The sequence below is a fragment of the Rhincodon typus genome, chromosome 14 (genome assembly GCF_021869965.1).
Source record: "Rhincodon typus isolate 14 chromosome 14, sRhiTyp1.1, whole genome shotgun sequence".
NCBI classification, from domain to species: Eukaryota; Metazoa; Chordata; class Chondrichthyes; order Orectolobiformes; family Rhincodontidae; genus Rhincodon; species Rhincodon typus.
Genome location: NC_063345.1, coordinates 3,147,800 through 3,170,793, shown reverse-complemented (window position 1 = coordinate 3,170,793; position 22,994 = coordinate 3,147,800). Strand labels below are relative to the sequence as shown.

The 22,994-nt window shown below is 41.7% G+C and overlaps 1 protein-coding gene across 1 annotated transcript in view; it reads left to right on the top strand.

The window, feature by feature from the left end:
* The window catches only part of LOC109911981 (phospholipid-transporting ATPase IG-like), a 129,036-nt gene extending 124,993 nt beyond the window's left edge, over positions 1–4,043 (top strand). Inside the window, exon 30 of the mRNA XM_048605257.1 lies at positions 2,928–4,043. The gene's annotated coding sequence lies outside the window, so the exon portion shown is untranslated. The remainder of the gene's footprint in view (positions 1–2,927) is intronic.
* Positions 4,044–22,994: the final 18,951 nt, after the last annotated feature.

The window sequence follows — 22,994 nt, the reverse complement described above, 5'->3', positions numbered from 1 at the left end:
ACCCTTCACCCCAGGAATAAGTTGATTAAACCTTCTCCAAACAACTTCCACAACAATTGCACACTTTTTTCAAATAAATAAACCAGCACTGTATAGAATATACTAGCTGTAGTCTCATTAATGCCCAAACAGCTGAAGCTAAGCATCCCTACTTTTATATTCCACTCTCCATGAAATAAACATCCACATTTCTTTTAAATTCCTAGTCATTTGCTGCACCTATTTAATAACCTTTTATGATTGTGCGTCAGGGCATCCCGATCTCTCTGTACCCCCCCCCAGTTCTGCTATCTTATTCCATTGAAATAGTATGCTGCTTTTCTATTCTTTCTGCAAAATGTTCACATTTTCCTATGTTATATCCATTGCCAATGTTTCAGTCTATCTCCCAGATACTTCATTCCAGAGAAACTTCACTCCTATCTCAACTTTACATTTTCACTTAACTGACTCCTCCCTGTGTCGTCTTTTAAGTTGCAGATACAGTTTTCTGATTCTTTTCTAGGACTGCTGGCATAAACCTTTCACAATCTTACTTAAACTTTATTGATTCAAGCAATATGAAAATTTCTATTCAGTTTCCCCTGGCTTCAAAGCTTCTCAAACTAAAACCCCCTTGGGGTGCAGGTATGTAGTTCCTTGAAAATGGAGTCGCAAGTAGACAGGGTAGTGAAGTAAGCATTTGGTACGCTTGCCTTCATTGGTCAGTGCATGGAGTATAGGAGTTGGGATGTCATGTAGCAACTATACAGCATTTAAAAGGGTTCTGGATGTATGCATGAATAGGGTTTAGAGGGAAATGGGCCAAATGCTGGCAAATGGGACTAGATTAATTTAGGATATCCGGTCAGCATGGATGAGTTGGACCTAAGGGCCTGTTTCCATGCTGTGTAACTCCTTTGACTGTACGATTATAGTTCCTGATTCCTTCCAACTAAAACTTACTTCGACTAGGTAGTGCTTCCTCCTTTCTGAACTGAACATTGGGTTCTTCTGTACCAGGACTTTTTGAGCGTTCTGAAGTGAAGTCAAAACTAAACAATGGCTTTTTTAGTCTATTGTAAGCTTGGCAGTTTAAGCATCCTTTAAGGTTATGAGAGTTCTCCCAGTCATTTGACTGCAGTTCACATGCTTTCTTGGAATTGTTGCATTTAGGTTAGTGTTCCAAATAACTTACTAATCTGCTTTTTAAAGAAGATTGCTTTTATGGAACTGAGCTTATTGTATCTGGCTCTATGTAAAAAGGAAAAGGAAAGGAACTAAAATTTAGCACGCCAGGCCACTACAATGTAATTATAAGGTAAACCTCCTTTATTCTGATGTATGTTATGTTATTAAGTGCAGCAGGAAGTAAAACAGCATTGAAATAAGATTACAATTTATGATATGTAAACATTGTTTTATGGAAATACTAACTGTTGAGAACATTGGTTCAGACCGCTGAGGCTAGAAGAATTTCAGATGAATATTCCAAACTTCTCCCTGTAACCTTAATGTGTGGTGTATGTTAAATTGTAATGAATGGAGTTTAGTCAATTAACATGCACTAGAAATTTCTGGAGCCACTTTTGCTTGAGAAGAATACTCCAACAATTAGATGATATTCTGACTAATAGAAGTGTTCCTCCATTCCACCAAACATTGCAATTGTTATAAAAGTTTGCATTCCGTATATAAGCTGTGAATGCAAATTTCATAGCCTGTAGCATGGTCCTGTTGGGTGAGGTGGAACCAGCATTGGTCTAGTTTGAAGTTGCACTATTTGTGTTGGAATTGTTCCATGTCTGTGCCCATAATTAACATTACTGTAACACCATATTAGTAGTAGCTCCTTCTACATCAGTATTACAATTGTCATTTTGTTAAATGTCAGTGAATTCTGTCCATCCAACATTATCTTCTGTATTTTTTTCTTTCGGAATACTCACTCCCTGCTCTCTTAACCATGGCCAGTGTATTTTTAGTGTTTGCATTCAGTCTAAGCACAGAGGCCAATTAATATATGCTGGTGTTCATGCTGCACCCAAGCTTCCTCCCAGTCCTATTCATCCCACCATTCTCTTGCTTGTGCTTATCTAATGTCCCCTTAAATTCATCTTCAGAATGAGATTCAACTGCTCTATGTGGAAGAGTTCCATAATCTAACCACTCTTTGGATAAAGAAGTTGCGCTTACAAATAAAAAGATTTTTGCTAATCTACCTTATCTTAAACTCTTCCATCTGGTCATTCCTGAACCTTTTTTTTTTCTTTAGAGAAAATTGTAGTCTGTGGCTAAGAGTCTGTAAAGTATAATAATACTTGACATAATGCTAATTTCCAGTTTAATACTTAAATAAACTGAAGTAACTCTGAGGGCTCAAGTGGAGGAACACTCTCTGCCTCTACAGTTTTGTTTGGGAACAGTGATATGTCATATTGCCATCCTCAGCATAACATAGTCTACTAATAACTTTTTGCTTTTTACTGTGCACCTAAAATTGAGCTTCTCAATCTCAGAACTTGAACTAAGGCAAATAGCTTTTTAAAATTAGATTCCAATTGTTCAGTTTTATTGAAGAAAATTTAAAGTCTAATCAGAAGTAGCATGCATGTCACTAATGGGTTATAATAGATAACTGTCATTGCAAATGGTAGGCATCCTATTTAGAATGACTGTTGATTGTCTTAATTCAAAAGCTTGTTTTTTAAAGTTTTAAATTAGAGTACAATGTCTCAAAGTAGCTTAATATGGTTCTTGAAATGTCTTTCCTGTCAACACCTTAACATGAGCAAAGATTAAAGGTAAAGCCTTCTGTCAATTTGACTTGTCATTGATAATGTTCACACAAGATCATAGCTATATGTTGTGTGTGGTTATGTATATGTAATAGTTTTAACTTGTATTAAAATAGTATGTAACTGTTTTAATTTGTGTATTCTTTCCAGAGTTTAAAATTTGCAGAGCCAGAATTGCTGACAGTGAAATATATTAAAGATGGTCCTTTCAGCAGAAATCCCAAGTCTGAAGAGAATTGATCAACCTGTGAAGAAAATAACTGGCCAGACTGGTGAATACACAGTAAAACCACTTTTTATACCCTGTGCCTGTGATATTAAAGGCCTTCAATTACTTTGGACTTGGCCCAAAAATCTATTCAGGGTTGTTTGAAAACAAATTTTACTTTGGTGGACAGAGTTTCTGGAACAGAAACTGCAGAGTGATCTGTGTTCTGAGAATGCAATTCTTTTAATGTAATAGGGAAAACTGAGTTGCCTTGTCCAGTGGCTTTGAAATGTTATTCAACAAAATTTCAAGAATAACTAATCTTGTAAAATGATTTACCATTATTCATTCATCAATGTATTTAAGTTTGAATTGTCACTGTTCCAATATGTATATTTTTAACCACATTTTAGTAATCAGGAATTTTAAAAAATTTGTCAATAGGTATTGCAAGTTGCTGTGTTTGTGTGATGATGTCTGTTGTGTAAATGAATGCTATTAACCTATTGAGTAGATAAAAATGTTTGGTTTAAGAGATACACAAAGCAACAGTCTCTGTTGGTTTTTTTTTATATTTTGAACTCTTTCCTAGTGCAATTTGGAATGTACCATTTGTCTACTTTGGTAGTCAGTATAAAAAGCTATGTCTTTTGAATGTTAATCCAGCGATCAACTGATGCTAGCAAATGAAAACATCTGTTTCGGTCCTTGCCTCCAGATGAACTACTTACAAATTGCTTTACTTTAAACCATATAATGCAAGTTGGTGAAGTAGCATTTACCATGAGTTCTAAATTATGGTAGCATTTCTGAAGCATGAATATAAACCAGCATTTTTTCAAGTTTTTAAAAAATCTTACCAGGGAATAGATCATCTTTATAATTCAGGACTAAATATATTGGAATATATGAGGTATTAGTATAGTTAGTAAGAAAATGCAAAGTCCTGATCTTGAAATGTGATAAATACAAATACTGATATTTTATATATGTACATATAAAAATGAAGTTTCTGTATGAGCTTTGAAAAACAGGAATAAACAAATATGCTCTTGAAATACTGTAGTTATAATTTGTGCATGTATGGTCACAACAGGACCAACACCCCCTCAGGAGGTTTCCTAATGCTATTTGAGTGATTTTAGCAGGGGTATGAAATCCTGACTAATAGTTCAAAGGGCAAAGAAGCTGAGATTGAATGAGAAGTTAAAGTGCTAGCGAGTTTGGAAGCCACAGGGAGCATATACTAGATAAGAAAGAAGTACTTTTATCAAGATTAATGGCACATATTTCAGTGCAAGGAGCCAGATAAATAACACACAGGTGAGTTGAGGGCATGCATAGGCAAATGAGAGTTGATATTCATAGCTATTACTGAAAACAGCATAAGGACATAACTAGAAGCAGGAGTAGGCCATCTGGCCCATCGAGCCTTCTCTGCCATTCAGTAAGACTATGGCTGATATTTTCGTGGACTCGACTCCGCTTACCCACCTGCTCACCATAACCCTTAATTCCTTTACTATTCAAAAATATATATATCTTTGCCTTAAAAACATACACCGAGGTAGCCTCAGCTGCTTCACTGTGCAAAGAATTCCACAGGTTCACAACACCTTGAGTGAAGAAGTCCTAAATCTGCTCCCCAGTATTTTGAGGCTATATCCTCTAGTTCTGGTTTCACCCACCAGTGGAAACAACCTCCCTGCTTCTATCCTATCTATTCCTTTTATAGTTTTATATGTTTCTGTAAGATTCCCCCCTCTCCACATTCTTCTAAATTTCAATGAGTACAGTCCCAATCTATTCAATCTCTCCTCATAAGACCACCTTCTTGATACTTGACTGAAAGATGGGTATGATTGACAGCTCAACATTCCCAGTTATTGGGTATTCAGATGATATAGAGGAGTGAATAGAAGGGGAGGGGGTCATGCTATTGATCAAGGTAATCATTAAAGCATGATATTTTGGAAGGATTATCAAATGAGGTCATATGGGTAGAAATAGAAAATATAAAAGGGGTGAACATGCTGTTGGGTGTGTACCATATGCCCCAAACAGTCAAAGACAGAGAGGATGAAATATGTAATCAAATTTCAGGTAAGTATAAGAATAATAAAGTAGAAATTGTGGGTGGCTATTAACTACCCACATATTAATTGGGACAATTTGTGTACAATGTAGGAAATGAATAAAGTTCTTAAATTGTATCCAGGAGAGCTTTTTTAAGCCAGTACGTAGAAAGCCGAACAAGCCATGGGTGTGGTTCTGGACCTAATATTTGGAAATGAGACCAAGCAGCTGGAGGGCATATCAGCAGGTGAGCCGCTTGGAGATGGTGACCATAACTCAGATTTAGTATCATTATCAATGAGGATGGGTTGGGAGTGAAAGTTCTAAACTGAGTAAAATCAACATTTCCCAAGGTAATGTTTGGCCCCAGTGAACTAGGACCAGCTACTTGCAAATAAAACTTTGCCAGAATAATGGGAGGCAATAAAGGAGGAAACATTGTCACTACATGGCAGATTAGGTCTCATGAAAACAAAGAATGGGACTTGGAACATAGGAACAGAAGTAGGTCATTCAGCCCATTTGAGACTATCCCACCATTGAATGAGATTGTGACTGATCTTTAACAAAAAAATTGTTCATCTCAGTTTTAAAATTAACAGCTGATCTAGCATCAACTGCCATTTGTGGAAAAATTACAAATACCTAACATTCTCTGAGTGTAGAAGTGCTTCCAGCATCTTTTGTAAATGGTACCATACTATGGGGAAGGCAATGGCCTACTGTTATTGCTAGACTATTAATACAGAAACTTAGCTAATGTTCTGAGGACCCAACAAATAATAATTTACTGAAGACCATAAACCTACAGTTGGAAAAACCCACCTGGCTCGCTAATGTCCTTCAAGGAAGGAAATCTGCCATCCTCACCTGGTCTGGCCTGCACATAACTCCAGACCCACAGCCACGTGGTCAAATCTCAACTTCTCTCTGATATGGCCTAGCAAGCACGTCAGTACAAAAGATAAGGCTGAAGCATTCGCAGTAACCTTCAACCAGAAATGCTGACTGAATGATCAATCTTGGTCTCCTCCAGTGGTCCCCACCATTGCAGGTGTCAGTCTTCAGCCAATTCCATTCACTCCACGTGATATCAAGAAACGTTTGAAGGCACTGCATGCCTCAACAGCTATGGGCCTAACATTCTGGCAATAGTACTGAAGACTTGTGATTTAGATCTTGTGCTCCCCAAGCTAAGTTGTTCCAATACAGTTAGAACACTGGCATGTACCTGACAATATGGATAATTGCTCAGGTATGTCCTGTACACACACAGCAGGACAAATCCAACCCAGCTAATTACCACCCGTTCCATTACTCTTGATCATTGATAAAGTGATGGAAGGTGTCATCAATAGTGCTCTCAAGCAATATCTGCTCAGCATTAACCTGCTCAGTGATGCCCAGTTTGGGCTCTGCTAGAGCTACTATGTTCCTGACCTCATTACAGCCTTGCTTCAAAAAGGTATATTCTAGAGGTGAGGTGAGAGTGATAGCCCTTGACATCAAAGCTAGCTTCAATGAGTGTGGCATCAAGGTCCCAAGCAAAACTGGAATCAATGGGTATCAGTGGGTAAACTCTCTACTGGTTGGAGTTATACTGGGCACCTAGGAAGATGGTTGTGGTGGTTGGAGATCAGTCAACTCAGTCCCAGGACTTCACTGTAACTGTTCCTCAGGGCAGTGTCCTAGGTCCAACCATCTTTAGCTGCTTCATCAATGATTTTCCCTCTACCATAAGCTACTCCAAAAAGCCATCTCATAGACATTCCATGAATTCCTTTTCTTGGGATCTGCTACCAACCTGATTTACTCAGTCACTTGCATATTGAAGGTCCCCGTGATTATTGTGATAGAGCCTTGCTTATATTCCTTTTGTAAATCCCGATTTCTTTTCTTCCCCACATCCTGATTAGGCCACAGTTGGATAATGGAATGCAGTTCTGGTCATCCCATTGTTGGAAGGGTGTGATTGTACTGGGGAGAGTGCAGAGAAAATTTACAAGGATGCTGCCTGGGCTGGAGCTATGATGAAAAATTGGATAGGCTGAGGTTGCTTTCCTTGGAGCAACGAAAATTGAGAGGGAACCTGATGGAGAGGTATAAGATTAAACATTGGCAAGGGCATGGACTAGGTGGAAAGGAAGATACATTTCCATTGTTGGAGTGGTCAATAACCAGGAAACACAGATTTAAGGTCAGTGATAGAAGTCTAAGAGGAAAGTAGAGGTGAATTATTTTCACTCAAGGTGGTGGGAATCTGGAAATCTGTGCCTGGAAGTGTAATTGAGTCAGAAACTCAACATTTCAGCAATTTTAGCTATTTGCTTACATTGATAGCCTCCATGTATATGGCCATGAGCTGGAAATTAGCCTTAATGTTGTTAATCTTTGGTGTAGACATGTCTGTCTATATGTCCACACACACCTACATGGCTGAGGCAATATACTGTAGTGTCTTTTCATCAGAAGGAGAATAAGGAGAGCAGTTGTGTGATATTGGTGAATAAAAACACTCAAGTGATACTTGGATAGAATGGCATTTACTCTGTATCCTATCATAAAATGAATTATCTTTTAACATAATGTTGAAAAAGCACATATTAAACCACGTGAACTGTTTATTTAAGGCCATTTCAAGATTGTGTTCATGTTCATATTGCATATTAGGTTTAAAAAGACGAGATTAAAATGCCATTTGCCCTGAGACAATTTCTTCATCATCGTACAATCCCTACAGTGTGGAAACAGGCTCTTTGGCCCAGCAAGTCCACACCGACCTCAGAGCATCCCACCCAGACCCATTCCCCTATAACCCATCTAATCTACACATCCCTGAACACTACGGGCAATTTAGTATAGCAAATCCACCTATCCTGCACACACATCTTTGGACTGTGGGAGGAAACCAGAGCACCCAGAGGAAATCCATGCATACATGGGGAGAACATGCAAATTCTACACAGACAATTGCCCGAAGATGGAATCAAATCCGTGTTCCTGGCGCTGTGAGGCAGCAGTGCTAACCACTGAGCCACCTTGAGTACTCAGATTAGATAGTCATGCACACCATCATCCTGGTTATCTGGTTTATGTTTTCAATTCTCCTCCACCCAACAATGGGTAAATGCACTGGCAGAAATCAGCTAATTCCAATAGTCTTGATTCCGTTCTAGCTTTGATTCTGCAAAGTCGAATATTGGCCTTCACAATGGGAAAGACAGTATTAATATTACTAACACAAGCAAAATTATAAATGACCTTCATAGGTAGTAGGTGGGGATGGTTCAGGCCTCAAATGATTATATCTTCTCATAGTGCCTTGTGCTTGAAGAGGCCAGTCTCTTTCGTTTCTGTCCTGAGGGCCATTAAATGGAGACGTGTAACTCCCTATTTCTAGGCTGTTTGTATGAAGCATGAAATTCTTTCCAGCTAGCCTAAGGGATCATAGGAGCAGGTGATATTTATTGAAAACTGCTTCATAATAACATCACTGTGCAAAGCGATGGTGATATAGTGGTGAACATAACTGCTTTCCAAGCAGTTGACTTGGATTTGATTCCTGGCTCTCACAAGTTCATGATAGCATCACTGTGATCTTTAAGTATTATTTCTTGAAGTAGGAGTGTTTGTTGGCAAGATCAGTACTTATTTCTTGTCACTATTGTGCTCAAATTGGTGTTGGCTTTTTGAACCACCAATAGGATTCAATACAACCAAGTGATTGCCCGGTCATTTCTGAACGCAGTCAAATGTCAGTCCTGATCTCCCAAAATCATCATCTGGGACTAAGCAGTGAGTTTGACTGGCAAACCCTTCCATCCACCATCAATATCCATTCCATCCACCATTGACGCACTGCAGGAATAGGGTGTGCCAACTACATGCTACACTACAGCCATTTGTCAAGGTTTCTTCATTGGTGCTGTCCAAATTATCAATCTACACTACCTAGAAGAGCAAGGATAGCACAACATGGGACCTCCACCACCTACCAGTAATACACTACAATTTCATCTTCTTTGGCAGACAGCTTCCTTCTCAAGGACAACTAATGATAGACAATAAATATTGGCTTTCCCAGTGCCACCCACATCCAGTAAAGAAATGGGCAGAAGAGCCCATTGTTCCTTCCCTACCCATCCAAGGGTGAGTGCCAAAAGGTCAAGGCCTGGCCATCCTTAGCAACTTCCTTTCATCTATTTCCACTCCCTTTGTTCATTTTCAAAGATGAAAGAAACTTTATCTGATATTTCCCAACTATTGTCAAAACTTACAATTTCACAGATCGTAAGCAACAAAAAAAACTTTTTCTAATCATCTCAAAGCACAGGAGTTAAGTTCAAAATTCACCTGATGTTCCTTTTTTACACATTGAGAAGGACATCTTTTTTCTTTTACACAGGAGACACTTTCACAACCTTAAGAGATCCCAGAGAGATTCACAGCTAGATAGTATTTTTTCAAGTGCAGACTCTCTTACACTGTCATACTCTTATTGTCAGAGAGTCTGTTCTTCTGCAAGTTCCCCTGCAAGTCACACCTAATCCTGCTTTGGAACTTCAGCACAGTTTTTTTACGGTCACAGGGTCAAATACTTGGAGCTCCCTTCTCAACAGCTCTGCGGATGTACCTGTACCATATAGATTGCCGTGGTGATAAAACCATCATCTTGAGGCTAATTAGGTTTGGGCAATAGGTACTGGATTGGTCAGAGATGCTCTTATCCTGGAAATGAAGAGAAGAAAATCAAAAACGAAAGAACTGCAAATGCTGTAAACCAGAAACAAAAACAGAAATTGCTGGAAAAGCTCAGCAGCTCTGCCAGCATCTATGGAGAGAAATCAGAATTAACGTTTCAGGATGAGTGATCCTTCCTCAGAACTGTTCTGAGCTACCAGCTGAGCTTTTCAACATTTTCTGGTTTTGTTTGTGATTGTATGGCAATGTTGCATAGAAAATAGGAACAGGAGTAAACCATTCAGTTCTTTGAGTCTACACCACCATCATGGCTGATCATCCAATTCAATAGCCTGTTCCTGCTTTTACTCCATATTCTTTGATCCCTTTAGCCCCAAGTGCCATATTTAACTCTACCTTGAAATCATACATTGTTTTGGCCTCAACTGCTTTCTCTTGTAGCAAATTTCACAGACCTCACTGCTCTCTGGGTGAAGAAATTTTTCCTCATCTCGGTCCTATATAGTTTACCCTATATCTTTAGACTGTAACCCCTAGCTCTAAACTTCTCTACCATCAGGAGCATCCTTCCTGCATCTACCTCATATAGTCCTATAGAATTTTGGAACTAAAACAGAAATTGCTGGGAAAATTCAGTAGGTCTGGCAGCACCTGTGGAGAGAAAGCAGAGTTAACATTTCAGGCCCGGTGACCCTTCTTCGGAACAGGCTGTAGACAGAAAAAGGTTGGAATATATGCTGAAGGTGGGTTTAGGGGAGGCAAAGGAGTAAACGATAGGTGGAGATTAAGCCAATCTGTTCTGAGGAAGGATCATTGAATTCAAAATGTTAATTTTGCTTTCTCTCCATAGATGCTACTGTACCTACTGAATTTTTCAGCAATTTCTGATTTTGTTTCTAATTCCCAGCATCTGCAGGTAAGAACACGGGAGAAGGTGCCTCAAGCCCTAAACTTGTTGATCTCAATATTGAGTCCAGAAGGCTGTAAAGTTAATTAGAGCTAATTCTAATTGCCCAGAGGGCAGCTAAGAGTCAACCACATTGCTGTGGGTCTGGAGTCACATGTAGGCCAGTTAAAGATGGATGATTCCTTCTCTGAAATGCATTTTACACAATAGACAATGGTCTAATGGTCACCATTAGACGAGTTTTTCTTTAATTCCAGAGTTTTATTAAATTCAAATCTCACCATCTGACCGGGTGGAATTCAAAACCATGTACTGAGATCATTAACCTGGGGTTCTGGATAACAACTCCATTAACATTATCACTCTCCACTACCTCTCCCTATTGTATTGGGAAGTGCATTTGTTAAAGATTTTTAAGAGATAGAAACACAATTTTGAAGAAAATTGTCTCACAGCTAATTCGGAACATCTGTGGGCACACGGCACCCAGGTGAAATTTTTTTGACATTGGGTTAAACTGTCATTCCATGGGTTGCAGTTTTATTTTAAAGTAAGAGAATGTCTATAGGCATTTTCACTGCAGGTAGGTGTCTTGGTCCTGTTTTTCAAGGCGTACGGGACTTAGTCAGAGCTTGTGGAACTTGTTTACTACAGAGATTTGTCAGAAATAGTTCAACCAAGGCACTGAAAGGGGAAAGATCGATGTGCTATGGAGCTTTTAAATGAAAATACATGACAAAGTGAAAGTTGTGAGGTCACAAAGTTACTATTTTTCTTGAGATGAAAAATGTGTTATATTTCTAGATTTCAAAATAGATAGATGTGGATCAGTCCTGTGAAGCATCTTTTTACAAGGTTCGAAAGTCAGTCTGTAACAGCAATCCATATGCAACACTTTGAGGAAAGTCTGAGACTGCAGAGAAGTACCTGGGATAAATTTGTTATACTATCAGGTTTATGCCAGGCAGATTAGGTACATGAAGAAAATTAGTTCAGTTTTACTTTTAGAAGGTTCCAGAGTTTAGTTCAGAAGTTTCTTTTAATGGGGAAGTAAGCTCAGCTCAGGGGTTAAAAAAAATAGAACTTGCTGGAAAAGCTCAGCAGGTCTGGCAGCATCTGGGAAAATGTTGGTTTATATGCAGAAAATAGGGAGGGATAAGGGTAGGAATTAAACGATAGGATAAAGGATAGAGCCCAAAGAGAGAGAAGAGCATTTGGATAGAGAAAGGAGTTGCTAATGACCAGGCTGGGAGTGTGAATAGCTGTTAATGGGAACTTGTTAGTGACTAACAATAGGTAGTATGTCATGGCAGGCTATTTGCTAAAAAGGCCTAGTATGAGGGGTATGGGGCTGGGACATGGGAGAGATTAGGCCCTAAAATTATTGAACTCGATATTGAGTCCAGAGGGTGCAGGGTCCCCAAGCAGAAAAAGAGGTGTTTTCCTTCATGCTTGCATTGAGCTTCACTGGAACACTGCAGCAAGCCATAGACAGAGATGTTGACCAGGGAACAAGGTGGTGTGTTAAAATGGCAGGCAACTGGAAGCTCAGGGTCTTTTCTGTGAACAGAATGTAGGTGTTCTGCGAAGTGGTCACCCAGTGTATGCTTTGTTTCCCCAAGGTAGAGAAGACCACATTGTGAGCAGTAAATGCAGTAGACTAGATTATGGGATGTGCAGGTAAAGTGTTGCTTTACCTGGAAGGTATGTTTGGGCCCTTGGATTCTGGGGAGGGAGGAGGTAAATGGGCAGGTGTTGCACTTTCGCCGGTTACAGGGGAAGGTGCTGTAGGGCTGTGGGGGGTGTTGGAGGGTGAAGGAAAAGTGAACCAGGTATCCCAGAGGGAACAGTCCCTGCGGAAGGCGGGCAAGGGAGGGGAGGGGAGGGGAATGTGTGTCTGTGGTGGCATCTTGCTCGAGGTGGCAGAAATGATGTCTGATGATCTTCTGGATGAGGATGCTGGTGGGATGGTAGGTAAGGACAAGGGAACCCTATCGCTGTTGCGGGAGGGAAGAGAAGGGGTGAGGGCAGAAGTGCGGGAGATGGGTCAGACCCAGTTGAGGGCCCTGTTGACAATGGAGCTGGGGAATCCTCAGTTGAGAAAGAAGGTGGACATTTCGGCCAGTTAAAGATGGACAATTCCTTATCTGAAATGCATTTTGCACAATAGACAATGGTCTAATGGTCACCATTAGACTAGTTTTATTTTAATTCTAGAGTTTTATTAAATTCAAATCTCACCATCTGACGGGGTGGAATTCAAAACCATGTACTGAGATCATTAGCCTGGGGTTCTGGATAACAACTCCATTAACATTTTCAATGCTCCACTACCTCTCCCTATTGTATTGGGAAATGCGTTTGTTAAAGATGTTTTAAGAAATAGAAACCTAATTGTCGAAGTTGGCCTCATCTGAACATATCCGACGGAGACAGAGGAACTGAGAGAATGGGATGGAGTCTTTACAGGAAGCAGGGTGTGAGGATGTATAGTCCAGGTAGCTGTGGGAGTCATTGGGTTTATAGGGGATAATAGTGGCCAGTCTATCCCCAGAAATGGAAATAGAGATGTCGAGGAAGTGAAGGGAGGAGTCGGAGATAGACCAGGTGAAAGTGAGAGCACCCTGGGTTCCAATTTCACTGGGCTCTATCCTTTATCCTATTGTTTACTCTCTACCCCACCCCCCTCCCTATTTTCTGCGTATAAGCCAACATTTTTCCAGCTACCATCAGTTCTGAGGAAGGGTCACCAGACCTGAAACGTTAACTCTGACTTTTTTCTTCACAGGTGCTGCCAGACCTGCTGAGCTTTTCCAGAAAATTCTGTTTTTGTTCCTGATTCACAGCAACGTAATTCTTTCGGTTTTTGTTCAGTTCAGGGGTGTCAGTCACCTCACCAGAAATGGTTTTAGTCAGTGCAGTTTCCAAGCCCAGGAGAGTTTGGATAGAAATGTTCCAAGTTGTTGGAACTGAGAAAGTTCAGATCATCAGAATTGTGAGGATTTCATGCCAGTAAATTTTGTGGACTACAGCAGCTCAAGAAGGCAGCTCACCACCACCTTCTGAAGGGCAACTAGGGATGAGCAATAAATGCTGGCCAGCCAGGGACACCCCCATCCCACAAATGAGTTTTTTAAAAACGCACGACAATTACCACATGGAAGGATAAAGGCAACTGATACATGGGAATATCACCCCTTGCAAGTTCCCCTCTGAGCCACTCACAGTACTGACTTGGAAATTTATCACTGCCCCTTCACCATTACCGGATTAAAATCAGGAACTCCCTCTCTAACAGCAGACTCTGGAGGGAATCATAAAATTGTCTGCACAGTTGAAGAAGAAGAAACTGGGGAAATCTAGTTTAAATAAAGATTTAAAGATTGCTCCTCTGTAATGGATATTGTTACGAAACAAATTGGAACTTAGCTTTGAGATTTGTGTTAAGATCCTTCTAACTGAATAATTTATTTCTTGTGTAATAGACAGTAGTTGTTAAAGAACATCCTTGTTGTGGTCCTTTGGAACTCCCATCAAAAGGCAGTAAATGCAGAATCTTTACCTGTTTTTAGGGCAGAGATAGATAGATTCTTGATGACAAAGGGGATGAAAGATTGTTGGGGGATATGCAGGAAATGAGGTTAAAACGAGGTTAGCCATGATTTTATTGAATGGGGGAACAGGTTCAAAGGGCTGAGTGTCCTACTCTTATTCCTCGATGGAATATGTTTCAGTGACTAGCCATCAGATTAACCAACTCCGTGGTTTTATTTTGGGATCTGACTAGTTTATTATCATCGAGACAACACGGTGCAGGGCTGGATGAACACAGCAGGCCAAGCAGCATCATAGGAGCAGAGAGGCTGACGTTTCGGGCCTAGACCTTTATTATCACCATCTGCTGGCATGTAACAAACTTCTTGGAATCACGGAGAGTTCAGGGCGATGCAGGATCATAATGTAAATATACATTTTAGTCCAAGGGAGATGACAAATACTCCACCCCTGGAGTATTTTGTAATATTTAATATGACCAGGAGGAATTTTCTCTGACACAACCCCGTTCGCCATGTGGCATATGGGAAATGATGCCTGAAAAGATAACTGTGTTGATCGTCATAAGTGCATTATTAAATGTGAACACAGGAGGTAATAATGGCTGATAAATAGTTGCATGTTGCATGTCACTGTGTTATTTGATCTGCTGGTTAATAATATCACATGTAGAGGGAGGGGTGAACCAACACTGGAAACAAGTAAACAGGGTGCCACAGTATTCGCTGCCAGGTACTGGATTAAACTGTAAAAACTGAGGCGTACCAACTGGCAGAGTTTCGGGCTAAGATAGGAAAAGCTCGGTCATGTGTTCATTCTGTTAAGCCGAGTGCGCAGAAGGAGAGCTACTGGTACTGCAGCTCTGTGTTGGGACACTCAGGTGTTGCTACATCCAGCACCTGCCTGTGTGTCTGTTGTGTGTGTGTCTGTGGTCTGTGTGTGTGCCTGTGTGTGTGTGTGTGTCTGTGTTTGTGTGTGTTTGCCACGTTTACTCTGCAGACAAGGCGACATCCAAAAGCCACAGCGCTGGCTGGTGTGAGTTTTAATTTGCAAAGTGACCGGAATATGTACAACATTCAGTGGACTCGGTTCTTGTGATGAATCAGGAGGAGGTGGGTGGTGGAGGAGAGGTTGTGAGGGGTGGGATGGGGAATCACTTTTTGTTGCGGGTGAGATGTTGAGTTGAGAGCGCAGCCTGTTCCCCGGCTTGTTGCAGAGGAGGGAGAGGATATTGCAAACAGAGTCGACATGGCAGCCGTGGACACCCTGAAGATTTGCGAGGCCGAGATGGAGAGCTACTATCTACTCTGCAAATCCTGTTTACTGCTGGAATCAACAGTGAGAAGTAGGTGCCAAAAGTTTGCCTCCGTTTGTGGTGTTGGTGTGACAGTGTCAACATTACTTTGTGCCGTTTTAAGAATGTCCTGACCGTGTGAGACTTTGTTTCTATTCTGCAGCAATCAAGGGGCGTTAATGATTTATTTAGTTGAAAATAAACAATTTATTTAATGTTCAGATGCACATGGCCGTTCTGGTGTGTAACCTAATCTAACTCGACAACACAGGTTGTGTCTCTGAAATTGACCATTTGTACATTTCAAAACTCTCACAGTTGGTCTGCAACAAGATATATAGAAAGCTTTGTGTTTTAATTTTTAAATACGCTAACATCCAATTATTAACCAGGAACTCCCAGCCTTGACTATTTTTACCCTTCACTGACTTGGAATGTCCTCCCAGTTTTGCAAAATTTGACAATTCTGCTGAATCAGATCTAATTACATCTGCACAGCAGGTACACAAAGAGTTTCCAGATTGTTTTTTTTTGTTCCGGGTTTGTACAGGGCATGCATTTCTAAGTTATGACACAGTACAGCCCTCCATTAAAGACAACACTTTGTAGACTTTTATTGATTTTCAAAGGTGTCTTGGTTCTTCTGAATGAAAGTCGACAACGTGAATGAATCAGCAGTTTATTGCAGAAGGCGATGACATTGTTAATGACACACAAATGTACACAGGTCCTCAGTGCCAGTGGCTAGTCCTGCTTCCTAGTGTGAATAAATCCCAGAGCTGATGCTTGTTAAAGCTTATGACAAGGTCCTACATGGGAGACTGACCAGCCAGCGAATCCCACATCCTACGTACGAGTGAATTAGAAACATTTATATAGTGATACTCACAGCTTCAGGATATCCCACAGAACCTTTCAAATGCACTCACTGTTATAATTTACACCTGTCTGTGAATAGCAAGATCCCACAAACAACGAGGAGCTAAGCACTCATCTGTTTAGTGATGTTGGTTACCAGATACGTTTTGGCGGGAACGCTGAGGAAAACTGTCCTCCTGTCTTGTCATGGGATCTAATACCTCACATTGGAGCACAGTGGTTAGCACTGCTGCCTCACAGTCCCAAGGACCCAGGTTTGATTCCACCCTTGGGCGACTGTCTGTGTGCAGTTTGCACATTCTCCCTGTGTCTGCGTGGGTTTCCTCCGGGTGCTCCAGTTTCCTCCCACAGCCCAAAGACGCGCAGGCTAGGGTGGATTGGCCATGCTAAATTGCCCATAATGTCCAGGGATGTGTAGGTTACATGATCAGCTATGGGAAATGCAGGTTTACAGTGATGGGGTGGGTCTGGGTGCGATACTCTTCAGGAGGTCAGTATTGACTCAATGGGCCGAATAGCCTGCTTCCACACTGTAGGGATTCTATGATTCTACATGGGGCCTTAACTTAATGCCCCATTTGAAAGATGGAACCTCTGAAAGTACAGCATGTCCTTCACACTGGCAGTAGAGAGTCCGTTTGTGATCTGTACTTGACTTTCAACCACACAACCTTTCTAACTCGGAGCTGAGAGTTGCTACCCACTAAGTTGTAGCTGATGCTTAAAGAGTTAGCAATGTGCTGATCACAAGTGTAACATTGAACAAATGAAAACCATCTGTTCTTTCACATCCTGACAACTGTCAAAGCCGAGAACTCAGCTACAAACTGGTGCTGCCTCCACTGCATATATGCTCCTTCCTGCTAATAATACTACACTGTTTGAATGCAGACTGCAGACTCTGGAGGTTCACCGGGAACACAGAAATCCATTTAACTTTTCCAAACCCAATTGTCAATTTGGTCAGGACACTGTGACAAAACCTTGTTTTTGAACAGGGATGTGCAGGTCCAGTTTGGACCCTCCACTCTTCAGAACCTTCAATTTTGAATTCTCAAAGCTTTGGCGAATGGCGTACTCTGTACTTACAATCCAAATGTAGCCTTGTGCTATATTGTAACAGTGAAGTGAGTTCAGCTGCACACAGATTTTCAGGGATAAATATTTCTGTTTTCATAAAATTTCAGCACGATAAATAACACAGAAAAATTAAAAACATTTAAACTGAAATATCAAACTGCGCTGGTCTTGGGAAATATAATTCACAGGAGTACATGAAACATTAATGTAAACATTATAAATGTGGGTGCAAATGCAGACCTAAGTCAGTGACTTTAGAGCAGCACTTTCCAAAATATTTTCCTACTGTGACTTCATTTTGAGGTTGTCATGACTCCTGTGTGAGAACTGAAAGGATTAGTGTGGGGAGGCAGGGTGGGGGGGGGGGGGGGGGGATGTCGGGTGGGGTGAGGTCAGTGGGGAGCAGAAAGGTACCTGTGAGAGTCAGGGGATGTTTCTGTGTAAGTGGGCTCCTGGATATTGGTGTGGGCTGTTATTGTGTCTCTATCAGAGTTCCATGATGGTCATTTTTGCTTGGAGTTTGCAACATTTCACAGTTTCAGCTTATGACTGCACTTGAGGTCCTGACCCCCACAAGGGGATGCGCTGAACTAGGGATACAATTACATGGAAAAGTGTTGGGCCAGCGAACTTCACTTTCTAAGCCAGTTTCACCTGAAGACCACAGCTGACCCTAATTATTTCCTTGTAATTCCTCTTCAGTGTAGGTAGCACTGCGGCTTATTGGTTAAAGGACCTTTAAATTAACCTGCATTGCTCCCTGTCAGACCCTTCATGTTTCAGGGACTTTTATGGTGAAGTGGTAGTGTTCCTACCTCGAAACTAGGAGGGCCAGGCTCACATCCTTCGTGCTCCAGAGGTTTTGTTTTATTTATTCATTTGCGGGATGCGGGCTTCGCTGGCCGGTCAACATTTATTGCCCGTCTCTAGTTGCCCTTGAGAAGGTGGGGGTGAGCTGGCTTCTTGAACCGCTGCAGCTCACCTGCTGTGGGTTGTCCCACAATGCCATTAGGGACGGAATTCTAGGATTTTGCCCCAGTAACATGTGATGTATTTCCAAGTCAGGATGGTGAGCGGTTTGTTGGGGAACATGAAAGTGGTGGTGTTCCCATGTACCTGCTGACTTGTCCTTCTGGATGGAAGTGGTCGTTGGTTTGAAAGGTGCTGTCTGAAGATCTTTGGTGAATTTCTGCAGTGCATCTTGTAATTAGTACATACTGCTGCTGCTGAGCGTCGGTGGTGGAGGGAGTGGATGCTTGTGGATGTGGTGCCAATCAAGCGGCTGCTTTGTCCTGGATGGTGTCAAGCTTCTTGGAGTTGCACCCATCCAGGCAAGGGGAGTATTCCATCACACTCCTGACTTGTACATTGTAGATGGTGGTCCAGTTTTGGGAGGTCAGGAGGTGAGTTACCCACCACAGCATTCCTAGCCTCTGACCTGCTCTCGTGGCCACTGTTTTTATGTGGTGAGTCCAGTTCAGTTTCTGGTCAATGATAAGCCCCAGGATAGTGGAGGTTTCAGTGATGCTGACATCAATGACATCAAGGAGCGGTGGTTAGATTGTCTCTTATTAGAGATGGTCATAGCCTGGCATTTGTGTGGCATGAATGTTATTTGCCACTTGTCAGCCCAAGCCTGGATATTGGCCAGATCTTGTTACATTTGAACATGGACTGCTTCATTATCTGAGGAGTTGCAAATGGTGCTGAACATTGTGCAATTGTTGGTCTGTCATAAAAACTCTGAACAAGTTGATTAGATCTACCCGGTTCACTGGTGCACAATAGAATTGATGGTTTGTCTTCACCTTAGTTGTCAATTGTAATACTTCTGTATTATACTTGATACTTTTGCTATTAACTTTTCAGGGCAAATATTATGCATTTTAATTCATAATTGAATGAAGTAGTTGAATAACATGAAATAAGACTCTTCTCAAAACTAAGGATCTCTCGTGGTGCAACGCTAATGTCCTGCCTCTGGGCCAGAGGCCCTTGGGTTCTAGTTCCACCTGCTCCACAGGTGTATCACAACATCTCTGAACAGGTTGATAGAAAGAAACCATCTAGAGTCTGACAAGTTGTTTGAAATGGTTTAAACTAATGTTATATCCAACTGTACTCAGGGACCACCTTCATTTCACAAACTGCAGTAGTCTACGAAGATAGCCCATCACTATCTCCTTAGCAATTTGAGATGGGCATCAAATATTGGCCTTTCTAGCAACACCCACATCTTATGAATGAATAAGTGTAAATAAAATTGAATGATTTCCTCAATTTTATGTCACAACCCACCCAAAGACCCTGCCTCCCTAACCTATTCTTCCTCCCACCTATCCCCTCCTCCCACCTCAAGCCGCACCTCCATCTCCTACCGACCTACCTCATCCCGCCCCCTTGACCTGTCCGTCCTCCCTGGACTGACCTATCCCCTTCCTAACTCCCTACCTACACTCACCTTTCCTGGCCCCATCCCCGCCTCTTCGACCTGTTTGTTTCTTCTCCACCTATCCTCTCCTCCATCCCTCTTCTATCCGCCTCCCACTCTCTCCCTATTTATTTCAAAACCCCCTTCCCCTCCCCCTTTTCTGATGAAGGGTCTAGGCCCGAAACGTCAGCCTCTCTGCTCCTATGATGCTGCTTGGCCTGCTGTGTTCATCCAGCCTTGCACCTTGTTGTCTCGGATTCTCCAGCATCTGCAGTTCCTACTATCTTTGTGACAAAATGTTGGTTGCTCAAGCAAATTGCTTCTTTGAATAAATTGCATTGCAGTGCCCTATGAGGCTACAGTTGGATTGTAACTTTGTCTGTCACTGTATCTATTCTTCCCAAAAAGTGAGTTCTGTTGAGTAGCTGCATTCTGAATAATTTAGAAGTTTGAGCTCTTTAGTTATTGGTGTCCAGCTTAGAAATTATGGATGTGATTTATAGTATTGACAAAGGCAATCAATGGAATATATTGGACTGAACGCCTGTTAAACAATGCACCTGGATCCCTTATCCAGGGAAGAAAGAGAAATTGGTTGAGTAATGTAATGGGCAGCTGGACTGCTGTCTGCAAATAAAGGACAGGCCAAATTTGGACTGAGAGGAGGGTGGAATCTTATCAAATGTCTTGAAATCCAAGTATTGCATATCTATAGATTCACGTTTGTTGATGCTTGTGTTGTGATTCCAGCCAATGTACTACCTAAAAACCAAAGGCTTTTCGAAAGCAGTATCAAATGGATGTGAAAAACCTCTAGACATGTTGAGTTCAGACCCCTTTTAGAAATGTAAGACCTTGTTTGGCCCAAATGGATCTGAACAGACCTGAAAGCGATGTTGTTTTTGCAAAGGCTCAAAATCTGTATGACTATAGGTCCGCTTGGGCCTATTTGGGCAAAGCAAAGATGTTTTTCCAAAGGATCCAAACAGATGTCTGGGGTTGGAGGGGAGGGAGAAGTGGATGTATCCAAAAACCAAAAATATCCTTTATCTGAAGACCAGTTAGTCCTGAGGTTTTCAGAAAAAGTTCCCAACCTGTACTGATGAGCCAGAACCTACAATGGAATCTGGCTTGATGTGTCATGTTTGTCATATTTTCCATTTTAGTTAATGTGGTGGTCGTTTCTGAACTAAAGTCACATGAAAATGCAGAGTTTCTTTAACAATATAACAGAAGTTTATTACACAAAAGGAAACCAAAAAAGGCAAAAACAAACAAGCTATCGAATTACAAACCACAGTTTGAAAGATCTGAAAATAAGCAGTAAAACAGATGTCATCATTTTATGCAATCCTATCTTTGTAGTGACTCAAATCTGCTATAATTACCTCTCTATATTAAATATTTAAGTTCAATTTAACCAATTATCCCTGGTTTCTTTCCTGTGAAGCTTTCTCACAATGAACACTGCAAAAACTAAGGGCTTAGACTTTCTCTGCTTTTAATAATCTGCAGATTTCTAACCAAGCATAATCCAAGGGCCTGAACATACCTTCCAAGTAAAGCAGTACTTTACCTGCACTTCCCACAATCTAGTCTACTGCATTCACTGCTCACAATGTGGCCTTTTCTGCATTGGGGAAACACAGCACAGACTGGGTGACCGCTTCACAGAACATCTACATTCTGCTCGCAAAACAGACCCTGAGCTTCCACTGCTGTTGAAGCCTGCCACTTCAACACAACACCCTGTTCCCTGGCCAATATCTCTGTCTCAGGCTTGCTGCAGTGTTCCAGTGCAGCTCAGCGCACGCTAGAACAGTACCTCATTTTCCACTTGGGAGTTCTACAGCCTTGTTGGCTCAATATTCAGTTCAACAGTTTTAGGGCTTGAGGCACGTTCCCCCATGTCCTTACCACAACACCCACACACCAGGCCTTATGGTCTGCTATTACACACAACCCATTGTTAGCCGCTGCTAGTCCCCATTAGAGTAGTTACTCATTCCATAGGCTGACAGTTATCAACTCCTTTGTCTGTCCATCTGTTCTTATCTCTCTTTGGGCTCTATCCCCTTCTATTGTTTACTCCTTACTCCTTGCCCCCACCCAATCTTCTGCATGAAAACCAACCTTTTCCTAGCTGCCATCAGTTCTGAGGAAAGGTGGCTGAACCCAGAACGTTAACTCTGGTTTCTCTCCAAAGATGCTGCCAGACTTGCTGAGCTTTTCCAGCAATTTCTGTTTTTGTTTCTGATTTCCAGCATCCGCTGTTCTTTCGGTTTTTATCTAACCAAGTACTCCTGGTCTGGAAGTTGTACACAATAAACTTTTCTACTGAAGTAACTGTGCTTTCGCTGAACGGTCCTGTGCTCCTTTCTGGCAGAGTATCTGTGTTTGCTTCTAACCTGTTCCCATTCCAAATACTGACAGTTATTATTAGACAAGTCACACCCCAGATAGAAAAATGGCATGATAGATCATATTCTTGAATAAAATTGAAGCCGATGGGATTGGGGATAGTGTATCCTGACCTGGAGAGAGAATTGGTTTGCAGCCAGAAAACAAAAAGGAAGAATAAACAAGTCCTCCTCCAAGTGGCAGCCACTCTCTAGCAGAGATCAGTGCTTGGGTGCCAGCTATTCACGCTATATATTAATGATTTAGACAAGGGACCTCCTGAGAAACTATGAAACAGGGGAAACTTCTTCCAGACCCGTTAACTCCCCAACACCCTGAGCTGACACCCAGCACTGTCCCCCAAGACCCAACTCTCCATCACTATTCAGGATCTGCTGCCCCACACTACCTTTACCCTAGACCTGTCTCCACCCTTTTCCTGCACACTCTGGGCATGCTTTCCTCCCCTTTCCCACCCTCCGGCTCTGGACCTGAAACCCTTCTCTTTCCTCCCTTCACTCACCATTCACCCCCTCCTTGTTTCCTGCCAAACAGCCTGACGTGTCCTGAATTCTGTATCACTTAACTGTACCCACCCCACCTCTAACTCAGACCCTGGCACATTACCCACCTGGCCCCTTGAAGCCACCTGTCTCTGTACCCGAGACAACAAGGTGCAGGGCTGG